The 15,762-nt window shown below is 50.1% G+C and overlaps 1 protein-coding gene across 2 annotated transcripts in view; it reads right to left on the bottom strand.

The window, feature by feature from the left end:
* Positions 1–14,617, bottom strand: part of DNAJB6 (DnaJ heat shock protein family (Hsp40) member B6) — a 69,118-nt gene extending 54,501 nt beyond the window's left edge. The window contains exon 1 of one of the 2 annotated variants that reach the window (XM_078436974.2): positions 14,468–14,617. The gene's annotated coding sequence lies outside the window, so the exon portion shown is untranslated. The remainder of the gene's footprint in view (positions 1–14,467) is intronic. The other variant, XM_078436966.2, reaches the window with a different exon arrangement.
* Positions 14,618–15,762: the final 1,145 nt, after the last annotated feature.

Genomic DNA, 15,762 nt, shown 5'->3' with positions numbered 1-15,762 from the left:
AATCGTTACACGAAGGGGCAGATCACGTCAACTGGAAGCACAGGTGCCCACAAAGGCTTCAGGCAGCTGGAAACGGCCTCCAACAAGCATCTGAAACTCCACGGCCTGATGGTATAAGCCCGCCAGCCAGACAGATGTTTGTTTCTCAGGTCATTAAAATTAAACAAAACTTGAAAACCCCAGTCCCTTGGTCACACCCGCCACATTTCAAGGGCCCCACAGCCACATGTGGCTACTGACCTCCATTCTGGAAAACACAAGCAGAGGACAAAGAGAGCTCCACAACACACAGGGCTGGTCTGCAACCTAACAATATCAACTCAGGTTTACAGGCGATCTGGGTGAGATACTTCATTACATAATCTTTGCCAATGGTATTCTGAAATTTCTCTCGCTTCTGATGGGACCCCACTCCTGTATTTTAAGAAAGCTACAGAAAACCAAGACGTCATATTCTTTCAGCTAAGAACAACTGCTTCTTAGGACAACTGGTGTGTTAATCTATGAAATTTCCTAAAAAACACTCCACCTCTTTAGTAAAACCACTAAAGTAAATCCCATTAACTAAAAGTACCTCCTCCCATAAACTCCCATAAACCCTCAACATCAGGACTTTCAGGAAGTGTGTCCTAAAGGCCCGTAGTACCTACCTATACACAGGTGAATACCACCTAAGTAGAAAAATTGAGTGTACATCTCCCCAGTACACATCACGATGTGATTAAAAATTACAGAACAAGGGGTACCTGCCTGGCTCAGTCAGAAGAGCCTGGGACTCGTGATCTCAAGGTCTTGAGTTTGAGCCTCAAGACGAGTGTAGAGTTTACTTAAATACCACTTAAACCTAAACTACTATGTACATTAAAACCAAAAATAAAGTTACAAGTAACAAGATTAAAAATACTTGTATGTGCTTGCCAATCATAAAGTAATCAGCTACGATTTCAAGCTACACTGTGATCAGGATAGTGCCACGAGGATTCTAGAACAGTGTTCTTCAGGACAGATACGGGTGGTAGTCAAGGGCAGATGTCCTGGGTCTTTTACCAGTGTCAGTCCAACACAACAGTCGGAGCGAGATCCTCTGAAAGTGTTCTCACCCCAGCACACACACTACAAATACGGCGAAACACACTGCTGTGCCCCGGCCAGGCTGACAACTCCTGAGTCGGTACCTAGTTCATCCCAGTGGGTACCTGAGGACGTCAGGATCAATCTGTAAAGGTCAACTTCTTTTGAGATAAACATACAGGTTTCATATTTAAAATGGTAAACTCGGGGCGCCTGGGTGGCTCAGTCGGTTAACCAGCCGACTTCGGCTCAGGTCATGATCTCGCGGTCCGTGAGTTCGAGCCCCGTGTCAGGCTCTGTGCTGACGGCTCAGAGCCTGGAGCCTGTTTCAGATTCTGTGTCTCCCTCTCTCTGACCCTCTCCCGTTCATACTCTGTCTGTCTCTCTCTGTCTCAAAAATAAATAAACGTTAAAAAAAATTTTTTTTTAAATAAATAAAATGGCAAACTCAACAGACACATTTACTCTCCCTCCTCCTGAAACATCCACCAAGATTCTCCTTACAGATAGGACTTCTGCTTTCCAACACATAAAGAGCGGTAAAGTCACCACTCCACACCAACAAGCAAAACAAAGTTGAACTGAAAAACGGGATTTTTTTGTTGTTTATTTCCAGAGAGAGAGTGCACGTGGGGAAGGGACAGAGAGAGAGGATCCCAAGCAGGCTCCAGGACCTGAGCTGTCAGCCCAGAGCCCAGCACGGGGCTCGAACCCACAAACCGTGAGGTCATCACCCAAAGTTGGACGCTTAACCGACTGAGCCACCCAGGCGCCCGTCCCCTATTTATTTTTGAGGGAGAGAGAGCCCATGAGAGCATGAGCAGCCGAGGGGCAGAGAGAGGGAGAGAGAATCCCAAGAGAAAACCAAGAGCTGAATGCTTGGCACCCCATGTTTTGGTATTTTTAAATGGTTCCTTTTCCCTTGCCCGAAGCCCCAGTACGTTTTTGTCCCAGGTTTCCCGTGAGGGCTGGTAGAACTCACGAAAGTGTGTACCTCAGACTTGTCCTCACAGAGCTGCCAGCAACCCCGTCTGGTGACAGTTCGGATTTCCCTGTCAGCTCATCGGTTCTCTCTCTGGAGGCTTCTGCATTGGCGAGTTCCCATTCTGTGTGCCCACCTGTGTTTTCAGTGCGGGAGGCACGCCTCACTTATGGGACAGGTCTAAAAAAAGAAGCTGTTTCTTGGGGCACCTGGGTGGCTCAGTTGTTTGAGCATCAGACTCTTGATTTTGGCTCAGGTCGTGATCTTACGGTTCGTGGGATTGAGCCCCGCGTCAGGCTCTGTGCCTGAATCTGTGCCTTCAGATTCTGTGCCTCCCTCTCTCTGTTCCTCTGCCACCTGTGCTATCTCTCTGTCTCTCAAAAATAAACATTAAAAAAATTTTTTTAAGAATTTTTTAAATAAATAAACTCTAAAACAAAATAAATACAAACACCAAAACAGGGGCACCTGGCTGGCTCAGCGGGTTGAATGTCTGGCTCTTGATTTGGGCTCTGGTCATAATCTGCTGGTTTGTGAGACAGAGCCCCTCCCCCCCAGTAGGGCTCCATGCTGGGGGAGGAGCCTGCTTGGGATTCTCTCTCTCTCTCTCTCTCTCTCTCTCTCTCTCCCCCCCCTCCCCCTCCCCCTCTCCGTCCCGCCCCCCCAAACACCACACACCACTTTCTTCTAGAGGAAGTCTGCCCTCAGGGGAAATACATTGCTGGAGCCCAACCCACCTGGGGGCAGGGAAATCCCAACTCCAGTCCCTTCCTGCCCTCCTGTCCCACCCAAGGGGAAGTGGGAGGCACTGGTGAAGTGGACCAGAAAGCGGAGACCTGCTCAGGGACGGGGACACCTCCACCTCCCCCACCGGCCTGCACACCGCTTGCCTACTGACAGCAAGCAGCTCCTTTTGTCTGGTACCTCATGCGCACCTTTCAACAAAACATCACCAGGCATACAGAGGGCAAAACACAGTCTGGCAGGCTTAAGCAAGCCTCGGCACAAGTCACCAGCGCAGGAATCACCAAATCAGGAATCTGGGGAAACTGTGATTGATATGCTATGAGCTTTAATGGAAAAGCAGACTACACGCTAGAACAGAGGCACAACGTAAGCAGAGGTGAAATTCCTAAGAGTCAGCAAGAAATGCTAGAGAGAGAAACCCCGGCAGAAAAGAGCAAGGTCTCTGACGAGCTTAGTAGTAAGTGGGGCATGGCTGAGCCAAGGGGCAGACAAGCCAGGGGAGGAACAGACCGACCGCAGAGCGCCCAGTGCCCGTGGGGCAGCCAGGAGAGGGGCAGCCCGCGGCCGGAGCGCCAGAGCTAGGAGAGGAAGGATCAGAAACAGGGCTCCAAAGCATCAATCAGCTCTGAAGGACTAAATGAGAATTTCCCCCAAATTAACGTCAGGCACCCAACAACACCTCCAAGAAGAACGGAGAACACTATGTGGGACAAATACCCAAAAATTACACCTGGGCGTATCACATTCAAACTTCAGAAAATCAAAGATTAAAAAAACCTTGAAAGAAGCCAGAGGAAAAGACAGCCTACCTATGAGGAAGCAAAAGAATTCCATCCATGTAAGAAAGAAGGGAGCGAAACAGTTTTAAAGTGCTGGGCGGGGGGGACGGGGGGGGGAGGGGGGGGGTGGACACCACCTCCAATTCTGTAGCCTGCAAAGTTATCCTGCAAAAGTGAAGAAGAAAGGCCTTCTCTGGCCAACAAAAACTGAGGGAATTTGTTGCCAGCAGATCCACCTTGCAAAAAATGTTAGAAGTCCTTCAGAGAGAAGGAATATGATGTAGGACAAAAACTCAGATCTGCATAATGAACACCAGAGAAAAGAGAGGTAGATATAAAACACGCTTTTATTTTCCTCAGTAATCTAACAGGTAACAGTTCCTTCAAATAATAGCAACAGCGTATTCCACGACAGACACTTCTGTGCGTCCCCAGACTTCCTGCAGGTGAAATGAACGAGAACCCCACAGGCAGGAGGGAAGAATTGGCATCAGAAGGTGCTTGCACTACCCAGGGACCATGACAGGGTCGATAGCTGTGAAGTCAGTCATAAAGGAACACTGCAAACTCTAGGGCGACCACGAAAAAAGGTAAAAAGGAAAGGGGGGGGCGGGTAACGCTCTAAAAAGGAAAGAAAATGGAATCACATGAAACGTTCAATTAAATCTACAAAAGGCAGGGGCGCCTGGATGGCTCAGTTGGTTAAGCGTCCCATGTTGATTTCAGCTCAGTTGGTGATCTCCTGCTATGTGAGTTCAAGCCCCACTCTGGGTTCCGTGCTGAAGGTGAGGGACCTGCTTGCAATTCTCTCCCCGCCCTCTCTCAAAATAAATAAGTCAACTTAAAAAAAAAACAAACTACAAAAGGCAAAAAAGTTGGAAGCAAGGAAGACAAAAACAGCAACAAAGGACACTGGTAAAAACCCATAAATGGTTCAAGAGCCACTTTAAACATCAATGGCCTGGGAGCACCTGAGTGGCTCAGTCAGGCTCCACACTGTTGGTTTCGGCTCAGGTCATGATCTCAGGGTTTGTGGGTTTAAGCCCCGAGTCCGGGCCCACACTGTGAAGCCTGCCTGGGATTCTCTCTCTCCCAGCCCCTACCCCACTCACTCTCTCACAATAAATAAACATTAAAAACAAAAAAAAACAAAAAAACCCACAGTCTGAATAAAGCATTCTGCAACCCACCTAACAGAATTTCTCCTGCGTGGCACACTGACCCACCCACTTCTCCATCAGCCTCCTCTCAGGCCCTTCGAAGAGCTCGCTCTTCCACGGGACACTCCCACGGGCTCCCCCCACCCCCTCAGCTAACCAAATTGGACGCCCAGGCCCCTTCCCTGAACCCCGGCCGGCCAGGCCCCTTCGACCCAGCAGCTACCCTTCCCTAGCTTAGCCTCTCCCATGGGTCAACCACCCACGGGGAAAAGTGGAAGGATGCACAGGAGGCAGGTCCGCGTCCCGTGCACACCTGCAAGGCCTCAGTCAGTACACCTGCCGGTTTCTGGCCTGTTACTTTTCGTGCCTGTCACCTTTACTGTTTTTTTAACATTCTTAAAAATTGGTGTTAATGGACACGCTGTAATGGTCACAAAAAACACAAGTTAGAGATGCTAGTTATTTTTCCTGCAACAGTTAAGATGAAATGTTTCATTAATTTACTACCAAAACCCATCACACATGTCACCTGTGTCATCTTGGGGGGGGGGGGGGACCTCAGACTCCTGCACAGAATCAAAGGCTCGTCCCCTGATTTCGTATCCTCCCGGCTGCCATCCCAGGTGCAAACCGGACTTCACCATCGGGCTTTGAACAATGAGGTGTGAGTGCCCTGGTCCCTCCCAGCTGCCCTCTGCATCCTCCAACTGCAAGGAGGACACGCCTCCTCGCCGGAGGACACGCCTCCTCGCCGGAGGACACTTCGGTGCAGCTGGCTTCCTCTACGCTGAAACTGCATCTTACACACGCCTCCATCATAGCATGCATCATCATCTCGTACCCATCACTGTTTTCCAGCCTTTTTACATCATAAACTCCTTGAGGGCAGGACCCATCAAAGTTAGCTTTCGATCTCAGTAATCCAGTCCCCAGCAAATTATGAGGAGACTGAGTACAGTTACTCTGGGGAACAAAATGTCAGGGAACTATTCAAGTTCCCTCATATTCCACTGGTGAATCAGCTGAAGCCCCATCGATTCATCAATATGCATGCTGCACTCAGTATTGTAAATGTTGGTGCATAAAGGGTTTCCATTTCCTAATTAAATCTCCCAAAGATTTCACCTCTAGGAAGACTTGAGCAAATCAGCAAATCTTCTCATTGGCTAGGACTCGGTCCGTGACGGCGATCTTTTTAACGTCTGTTGGGCAACCATCTTTGACGACTCCACGGAGCCCACCACTACCTACTTGCCTGATGGTCAACTGTTCTAGCAACACTGGAAACACTTAAACCATTCCTTCCCAGTCTGTGTTCAGGCAAATGACACTGCATGTGACTTGAACACACCTCCTGCCTTACGAGGATAAACTCAGTCAACGAAAAGAGCAGAACTGGAGATATTTAAATTAGCATCTTTCAAACTTTTGGTAGGGCGTGCAAGGTGAACTTGGCAAATTAAAAAAATACACGTGAAACACAAACACACACAAAGATGTTAATGTGACCTGATAAAGGTGTTACCTACACAGCTATTACTATACTACAACATATAAATGTATAAAGACACACACGCCCCAAACTTACACGGTCACAGGCCAACTTTATGTCAATATAAGAAATAAAGAATTCAGGACTAAATCACCAAAAGAAAAAAATTTATGCAGTACCAGGACAAAGCAATGTGGGCACGGCGGCACCACCACCAGAAGTAATGGTCAGATGGAAACCAGGCACCAGGCCTGCACCCCAGCTCACGCTGCAGAGGCCCTCACTGGCAGGGCAGTTGCAGAAAAAACACACACAGGCCACTATTACCCCTTTAACAATGAAAGCCATCCCGTGGGGTGGCAGACACCACAGACACGGGAGCACCCTGACCCAGCTGATACCTGAGCACCCAGTTCAGGCACTGAGGGCAGGACCGCTGTCCTTGTTTCTGCACCAGAAAACCTGAGGCCCAGAGACGGTACCCACCCAGGGTTCAGAGTTGCACACCACTGTGGTGAACGAGCGAACCAGGAGTCAAGCTCAGACCCAGGCCTCCCAAGCATAAGCTGCTCTCTTCAGATACAGAAGTGAGACGCCAAAGTATCTCACTGCGGGCGGGGGGGGCCTAGGGGCGCAGTAGGTTAAGCTTCCAAACTCTTGACTTCATCTCAGGGTGCTTGAGATCAAGCCCCAGATGGCGCTCTGCCATGATAGCGGAGAGCCTGCTTTAGATTCTCTGTCCCTGCCCCCCCCCCAAAAATAAATAAACATGAGACAGGAGAAAAAAAGAAGTATCTCACTAAGTATGCTGTAGAAATTTCTACATCAAAACAATGGGTCTTTTAAAAAAATAAGACAGAAAAAGACACCATCTCACCCACCTGCCTTCCGCAGACGCTGCACGAATTCCCATCCTAACCAGTATCGTCAGCCTCATGCTCCTAGCCCTCAAGAACAACACTAACCTGTTTGACTTTTCCAGCCACTTAAGTGAAGCCTCATCTGTTTTGCACCCATGAAGTTAAGCATCTTCTCATGTTCAAGAGCTATTTGTAAGTGCCTCCACTGAACTGCTGGCCTATGTCCTTGGCCCATTTTTCCACCTGTTGGCCTTTGTGTTTGGCAGGGGAAGGGGGGAGTGTTTAACCAAATTTTACAAAGGCCACTGGAAACCAAGTTCTTACTATGTCTTCTAACATCCATTCCTTCAATGGGGGCCATTCACCAGCTGAGCTGAAAAATATTCCCTTGCTAGGGCTGGAAGAAGCGGTCACCATAGAGTACTCCTATCAACATAAGACGGCGTGCAATTCAAACTCTCAAGCGAGTCCAGACAAGCCCAGGACAGGCACCCTGTCAGCACAGAGGCTCCAGAGGAAGAAGCACAAACAGAGACCTACAGAGATGGTGGTCTACCGAGCCACTTAGTGTGTGGGGAGGCTCCTCTAGTGGGTTAAGCATCTGACTCTCGCTTCCTGCTCGGGTCATGATCTCACAGTTCAGGTTCACGGGTTCAAGCCCTGCGTTGGGCTCTGCACTGACAGTGTGGAGCCTACTTGGGATTCTCCCTCTCTGCCCCTCCCCAGCTGGCATGCTCTCTCTCAAAATAAACTTTTGAGAAAATATGTTCCTGTATACCCAATATGCCACATATCGTACACCCTAATCTCATCTTCTCAAGAAGTCTCCATCCATTCCGCTGTACCTGAACGATCACGGACTAGCTGTCTCTGGAAAAACAAATTCTCGCTTCTTTTAGGTTACACTTCAGTAGTCTCGACGACACACAGAGAAATCCTGTAGTCTAAAGCTTCGGTTCATCTGAGAAAACAGCTGCTGGAGTAAAGAGATTAGTTCTCACAGCACATCGTCCGCGAAGGGTGAAATGCCTCCTCTTTCCCAGAGATTCTCTGGATTAACCGTTTCTCAAGTCTAACTCCGAAGGGTCCAACCCCGCCCATGGAGACTCCTGCTTTCCTCCAAGTAAACCTCACAACCACGAAAACTGAGCCGGGGCATGTACACACACACAATTGCCAACATGTCCCTGGGAGTGAAGGCTGGTACTTCAAATACCGAGTTCTCTAACGTTGCTTGCACTTTAACCCCTGTACCATGACCTCAATACCGAAACAGAAGCTCTGGTTCCCAAAGTTAAGTCAGCTAGCAACTTCTACAACCACTCTACAGGTGAATTAAACCATCGTTATTAACATTTACAACAACCACTCTACAGGTGAATTAAAGCTGTAAAATTAAATTAAATCATTATTAACAAGTTTTATATTCCTAGAGAGTTCTTGATGGTAGAATTCTGGGTAAAATAAGTCTGGTCATTTTTCTAAGTGAGATTTCACTTCAATGACCAAGAGAAAAAAGAGCATTGATTTCCCAATCAAACCACCTTCACTAACTTCTTTTCCTGTACATCATTGAAAAAATACTAGAAAGGCACGCTACAGATTCCCAAACCTCTTGGGTACCTTCAAAACCTCACCTGATTCACTTTGGACTTCCTATGACCAACGAACCACCTCATTTTCCATTCAATACGATAATCTCTAAAAATCCAGCCCCTGAAGTCAAATACTCTTCATCAACTGCATGCAAACCAGTCCGTAGGGAAAGAAAAGCTCTAGCTACAAAGAGAACACTGGGGCACCAAAACAAAGACCGAAGTTAAATGTATCAAAATATCCCATGACACCACTAAACGGCACAACTTCACCACCCCTCCCTCCAAATACCATTTCCCCCACCCCACCCCAGAAACAAGGTGCAAACAGAAATGATCTCTATGGAATAAGGCGAGGAGTGCTCTTGTCCATGAAGTTTATCTACCCTCATCTTTGACCACGAACATAGCAGGTATTTGATGACCTACATGAGGTGCTCCATGATGAGTTAGCTCTAACAAGCCAAATTTTCTACACAGCTCAGTTACGAAACCTTGGTTTTGTCACTATTTTACAAAAGAGAGAAAGATACTCAAGAACCTACGTGTCCAACATGACTGCTACAAATACACCACCCTTTTAGACCTCTAACAGACTCTTGGAGTCAAGGTCCTCAAGCCTGGGACCTAAGACCTCTACATTCTGAAATGTTGTTACTCTGTATCCCAAATCTTAGCCACCCACAGAAGTGACCATCTTTCCACCAGACCTTTCTCAAACATCTCTCCACCTAACATCTAAGCAACCTTGCTCTGCTTGCAAAACAGAAACAAAACCTCCTTTGTTCCTTCCCAATCCATGAGACTCAACATTGAAAATGGAGCTCAAGGCAGAAACCCCCTTTCTTGCACAAGGCCTGTTCTATCCCCCCCCCCCCCCCCCCACCGGGAGAATGCTGCCGGTTCTACACTGTTTCAAGTAACATAATTCCAGGTCAAAAACCCACTGAAGACACTCCCTCTCTTCAGCTTTAAAAACCAGAAAATCAAAACACTCATTACTTCTATTAACCCAGAAAAGTCATAATTGTAAAGAAAACATTTTCTAAAATGTTTAATTGTGACATCAAACTAATTTAGTGCAATGTTGTCTGCTTCGTGGAAAAGCAGCAGGCCCGACGTTCAACAAGAAAGAGGTCTGGGAGTTTCCTCTGTGTCATTTCATTACCTGACAAATTACCAGAACAAACACATACGTAGGTGGGGAAACACAGAAATGAACTGTCACTCCTTATCACAGACCATCTACTAAGTCTTTATCTTGTGATGACCTAACATGTCCTTAAGTATTCCCGACACAAACGAGGAAATTACTTCCACTGTAACTCAAGATCTCAGACCAACGATTGCAAAAACCGGCCATCGACAACTATCAGACACTTAGAAGCACGACTAAAGTCCCTTCATTACAAGAGAAGACACGGCAAGCACTCAGTCCTGGCACTTGTGAACGCAAATTGGGTATTTTTGCCCCCAACTTTCCTAAAATCTGGATTTCATTTACCGCAGCAGGGTAATCAGGACAAAGACAAGCCTGGAAGAAGGATCCAATTCAACCAGTATTCTCTCGGCACCCTGGGTCTGGAGCAATGCGACGGGCACAAAGGGAACACACAAGAGAAGGTTCCAGGCCTGCCCCAGGGAACACACAGGAAGGCCCCAGCACAGATACAAGGCAAACTGCAATAGCCTTTGCTGGTGAAAAGTAGGATGAGCATTTCCAAGGGCACAGATCACATGCCACCTGAAGAAGTCACACTCCAAATACAACTGATCCTTGCAACTGAAGTGAAGAATCCTAAAATACCTGGAGTATTTTCATAAGTAAGTATACACACACACAAAAACAAACCCACGAAGTTCTACTGCCTCACAGCCGTTCACCGTGGTTGCTACTGTCTATCTAGAATGGCCAAAACTCCTTACAAATGTTAGGGGAAGCATTTTTAAAAACACCAAACTATGTCCAAATAAGGAATAGCTCTCGAAATAAGGTATTACGGATATAAATAAAACAGACTCCTCCCCCCACTGACGTAGAATGCAACCCTTAGAAATTTAACTACCTTTTTAATTCCTCTAAGGTTTTATTTTCAAGTAATCTCTACACCCAACAATGGCCACGAACTTACAACCCTGAGGTCAAGAGTCACACGCTCCACCGACTGAGCCAGCCAGGCACCCTTCATAATTTTTTTCGGCAATTAATTTTCCCCACCTGAAAAATGAGACATTTTAAAAAATAACAAGGTATTTTTTAAACTTTCTTAAGTAGAACATTTAAACAAAAGAGGTCAGCAACGGGTGCACCTGGATGGCTCGGTGGGTTCAGCATCCAACTCACTTCAGCTCAGGTCAGGATCTCCAGGCTTGTGAGTTTGAGCCCCTGAGTCAGGCTCTAAGCTGACAGTACGGAGCCTGCTTGGGATTCTCATTCTCTCTCTCTCTCTCTCTCTCTCTCTTCTCTCCCCCTCTCCCTCCCTCTCTCCCTCTCTCTCTCTCTCTCCCTGCTCACACTCCCTCAAAATAAATAAGCTTCTTAAAAAAAAAGTTCGACTGGTTTCTGCACGCACCCCTAAAATTACAAAGTTTGAAAAACACCTATAATCAACCTATAACGAAAGCATCAAAATTCTCCAAGCTGAACTCCAGAAGTTCTTTTTTCCAATTAGGCTTTAAAATTGTCTTTCCATTCCTACATTATCATCCTTTTTTTAAATTTTATTTATTTATTTACTTATTTGAGAAAGAGAGAAAGAGCGCGCGAGCCCAAGCAAGAGAGGGGCAGAGAAGAGAATCCCAACCAGGCTCTGCTGTTTAGTGCACAGCCCGACGTGGGGCTCCAACTCCCAAACCATGAAGTCCTGACCTGAGCCAGAACCAAGAGTCGACACTTCAGTGACTGAGCCACCCAGGGGCCCCTAATAATCACTTCTACTACTATTCTTATCTTCACCAACTTTGCTTTTCTTCTCATTTACTTCCTGAACTTAAAGTTCTCACAGATCTTATTTTTCCAAAAAAACACTACAGCATTTGTTACATCTCGCCACTGACCCTGTCCTGAGAATTCCCTAATAAGCCTGCAATTATGCCAATTTCCCCACTAGGTGGTGTCCTGAACAAATTTAGAGCAAACCAAATTTCCAACATAGACCTCCACCACTCTAAATTTTGCAATCATTTCCCAGATAGTAAAAAGGCGAAATAAGGCTTTTTAAATACCCTACTAAAACATCAACTTACAAATATAAAGCCTGATTCCATTAACTTAATCCTTACCAAGAGACATCAGAAATGGAACATAATCACCCTTAACCATCACAGCGGCTGATGGCAGTCCCACCGCTGTAACCTCAGTGGAAGGTAACAGGAAACATCACCAAGGTGACACAGTGAGCATTACACTGCAACCCTGAAAAGCTCAACTTAAAATAATTTACCAGAGCGCCTGGGGGCTCAGTCGGGTAAGCAAGCGTCCGACTTCAGCTCAGGCATGATCTTGAGGTTCGGGAGTTTGAGCCCCGTGTCGGGCTCTGTGCCGACAGCTCAGAGCCTGGGACCTGCTTCAGATTCTTTGTCTCCCCAACCCCCTCTCTGCCCCTCCTCCACTCCCACTCCTCCCCTCTCTTGAAAATAAACATTAAAAACAATTTTTTAATGGGAAAAACTAACTTACCGAGCTTTAAAGTCCCTTTTTAAAACTAAAAAATACACATGCATACATCATCCCACCACAAACCTGATTTTTGAGTTTGCTGGGTTGAAAACTATTGATGGTGCGGAGTACAACTGTATTTGTTTGAAACTGTCCAAAACAGAGTTAATACAAGGAAAAACGGGTCTACTCTTAATTCTTACACCTGTAAGAATCATGAGTTTGCTGAAAAAGAAAAGCTACTGTAAGCCACTTAATTGCAGGAATAGTGTAATTCCCTACCCATAATTTACTCTTCAGAATATTAGTCAAAGGATACTCCCCACCCAGCCCTCCAGGTAAGTCAGACCGGCAACCAAAAATACCTCTCAAATACACCATGTCAAGAAAACAAACTTAACAACACTGATTTTTTTTTTTTTTTTTTTTTCCTACGAGGGTGCTGAACTCCTGAAACTCTTTAAAGCCTCGTTTTTAAACTTCCAATCTTCCCCTCCTAGAGCACCAGCTCAAGGCTGCTTAGGCCCATTTCAAAATTCCGCCTCTCGGCTCCCACACCCACCAACCACTCCGCCAAGCCCATTTACTTCTCGAATTCAGACGCGAGTAACAAACATTCCAGCGCCCACCAGATAATGTGCATAAAAAGCACGGATCCTTTTGTTACCGGGCATACAAATACAGAAGCACTGGGGCCCCCACATAGGTGGCTCAGTCGGTTAAGCCTTGGCTCCGATCGTGACCTCTCTGGTGTGGGTTCGAGCCCCGCGTCGGGCTCTGTGCTGACGTGTGGAGCCCACTGGGGATCCCGTTCCCCTCTCTCTCTGCCCCGCCCCTGCTCCTGCCCTGGCTCTCAAAAAAATAAATAAATAAATAAAATAAAAATAAGTAAACATTAAAATATATACATGCAAGTACTAACCCCAGAGAAACTGTAGTCTCTTACTGTGAACAGGAGAAGTCCAGATTAAATTTCCCAGAGAAATCTGAGAATGGGGTAGTCTGGGGGGAGAGGCAGGCTGTAAATACGTGTCATTAAAACATTTCTGATACACACAATCAGCGGAGAAAACGATCAGGAAACGCGTTCCAGCGACAAGTTTCTTCCCTCCTTTTGTTGGTCGGTCATTCAAGTTTTCCCTAACTCAATTCGAAGTCTTGCGAATTCTGGTCCCAACTCAACTGGGCGCCGCTCCGCCTGCCCCGCCCCCCCGCCAGGTGGCGGTGTGACCTTGCCCCCTTTCCCGTCCGCTCTCAGGTGGTAAAGGAACGCGTCCCCGGCCCCTAACAACCACTACTGCCTCACAAAACAGGTCTGGGCCGCACGAAGTTTGCGATTTGCTCTTCTCGCCAACTCCATCCCTGCTTGGGCAGAAGCGGCTATAAACCGCAAGCTCCGGTACAGCCGGAGCGCCCCCCCCCCCCCCCAACGCACACTGGTCATTTCGGTTGAAATTCGGGCATTCTGCTAGTCGTCAAACTTTAGAAAATCCCAGGGGGAAGTTCCGGGAACGCGGCTTCGCGTCTCCCGGAGCCGCTTCCTGGTCCCCGCGCCCCGCAGCGCCGCCCCCCACGAGGCTTCCACTCTCTCTGCAGACCCGCCTGGTCTCCGGCTGTGGGCTCCTTCCTCCACGCGGAGCTTGAAAGAAAGAACAAACCTGCCTTTCACGCCGCCGGCCCCCCGCCGCTGCTGAACTGGAGGGACGCGGGGTGACCCCGGCCCCGCGCCGCCCGCCCTCCGCACGGGCCCCGGCCCAACCGCCGGCGCGGGCCGGCCCAGGACGAGTGCCACCCCCCGACTGCGGGGGCCCGCGGCCTCGCACCGGGTCCCCGTGCTCCGCGGCCCGACGCCCACCCCCGACCGCCCCCCCCCCCCCCGGCCTGACCTCCCCCCCACCCCGCCGGACCGCCCGCCCGAGGCCGGACGCCCACCCGCGCGGCCCGCACCCCCCCGCCTCACGGCCGCCCGGACTCCACAGCGGGCCCCTGGCCGCCACCGCCGCCCCAGCCCGACGCCCACCCCCCGAAACCCCGGCCCCACGGCAGGCCCCTGGTCCCCGACCCCCCGACGCCGGCCCCACGCCGGCCCCGAGGCCCGACCCCCGCCCGCGGACGGCCCTCACCGAGGACAGGGAGCCGGCAGCGGGCAGGAGGCGCGGCGGGGCGGCGGCCCGGGTCCCCTCAGCTCCGGCACGGCGGCGCTGGCGGCGGTGGCGGCGACGGCTCCTCGCGCTTTCCTTTCTCTCCTTTCTCCGACAACAAACAGGAAGTGCGTCACGCGGCGGCGGCGGCGCGGCGACGTGCACTTCCGCCCGACCCTGACGCCGCGCATGCGCCCCGCCCCGCCCGCCTTCCCGAAGGTTCGCGGAGGCCGGGCGCTGGCGAGAGGCGGGGGTGGCGGGGAGCGGAGCCGGGCGCCGTGCTGCGGAGCCGGGCGCCGTGCTGCGGAGCCGGGCGCCGTGCTCCGGAGCCCCCCGCGCGTCCCGTCCCGCGCCCACCGAGCTTGGCGGCGGCGGCGGGTCTGGGACGCCTGGCCCGCGCCGGTCTTCGTCTCCCCGGGGCCGGCCGGCCTCGGCCGCCCGGGGACCCGCCTCCGTGACCTCCGCTAGTTTAGGCCACGTTCAGGGTAACGAATAAGACGCGGCAGGCGCAGGGGGAGCTCCGAGCGGAAGCGGCCCCTTTGTGAGCGGACGCCTGTGTGCACGCGCGACGTCCGCGTGTGAGCCTGTCGCCCCGCAGTGCCGGCCCCGGTGGGGGACCGAGCCCGGGGAGCTGCGTGCTGCGCGCTCCCTGCTCCCCTCCCGGAGCCCACTCCCCAAGCCCAGCGCCCTTCTTTCTGGCTGCCGCCGAAGGTGGCGTTCCCGGCGGCCGCCCGAGCCGCTTCAGGGAGCTGCTCGGTCTTCCTGCGTGTCTCCCGCGCGCCCGGGACGTACGCACGGTGTTACCCTTCTGCTTGCTCTGCCGCCAGTCTGCCTAGCCCAGCTGAAGAACCCGCAAGGGAAGAGGGGAGAACCGTGCCCCCATGGGGCCGATCCGAGTCCTCCGGATCCTCTGGTAGAGCACACCGTCCACACTTTTTATTTGTAACAGCCGATCACTAACCTTCACTGTAGGCATCTGGAAGGTTTAAGCAGCCGTGGCTCTAGTTTTAACTGCTCTAGGGGCTGAGGGCGGGCCGCCCCGAGACCCAAGACGGGCCACTCTGGCATGAAGGTGATTTTGAGGTGAAGGCGGTGGAGCCCCTGTGAGCTCAAGAGAACCCCTCCCTTGATAACATGGAAGTTACAGTCCTTCTCTTTGAAGTCCCAGACCCCTGCCTTCTTCTCAATTCAGGAGGACACGTATCCCTCACTTGGCCTGACTTTAGAATTTCCATGGCTGTGTGGGTTCCCCATGTGTAAGCTATTAAATTGGATAT

Source organism: Panthera onca, chromosome A2, assembly GCF_046562875.1.
Source record: "Panthera onca isolate mPanOnc1 chromosome A2, mPanOnc1 haplotype 2, whole genome shotgun sequence".
Lineage (NCBI taxonomy): Eukaryota > Metazoa > Chordata > Mammalia > Carnivora > Felidae > Panthera > Panthera onca.
This window is presented reverse-complemented; position numbering and strand designations above follow the sequence as displayed.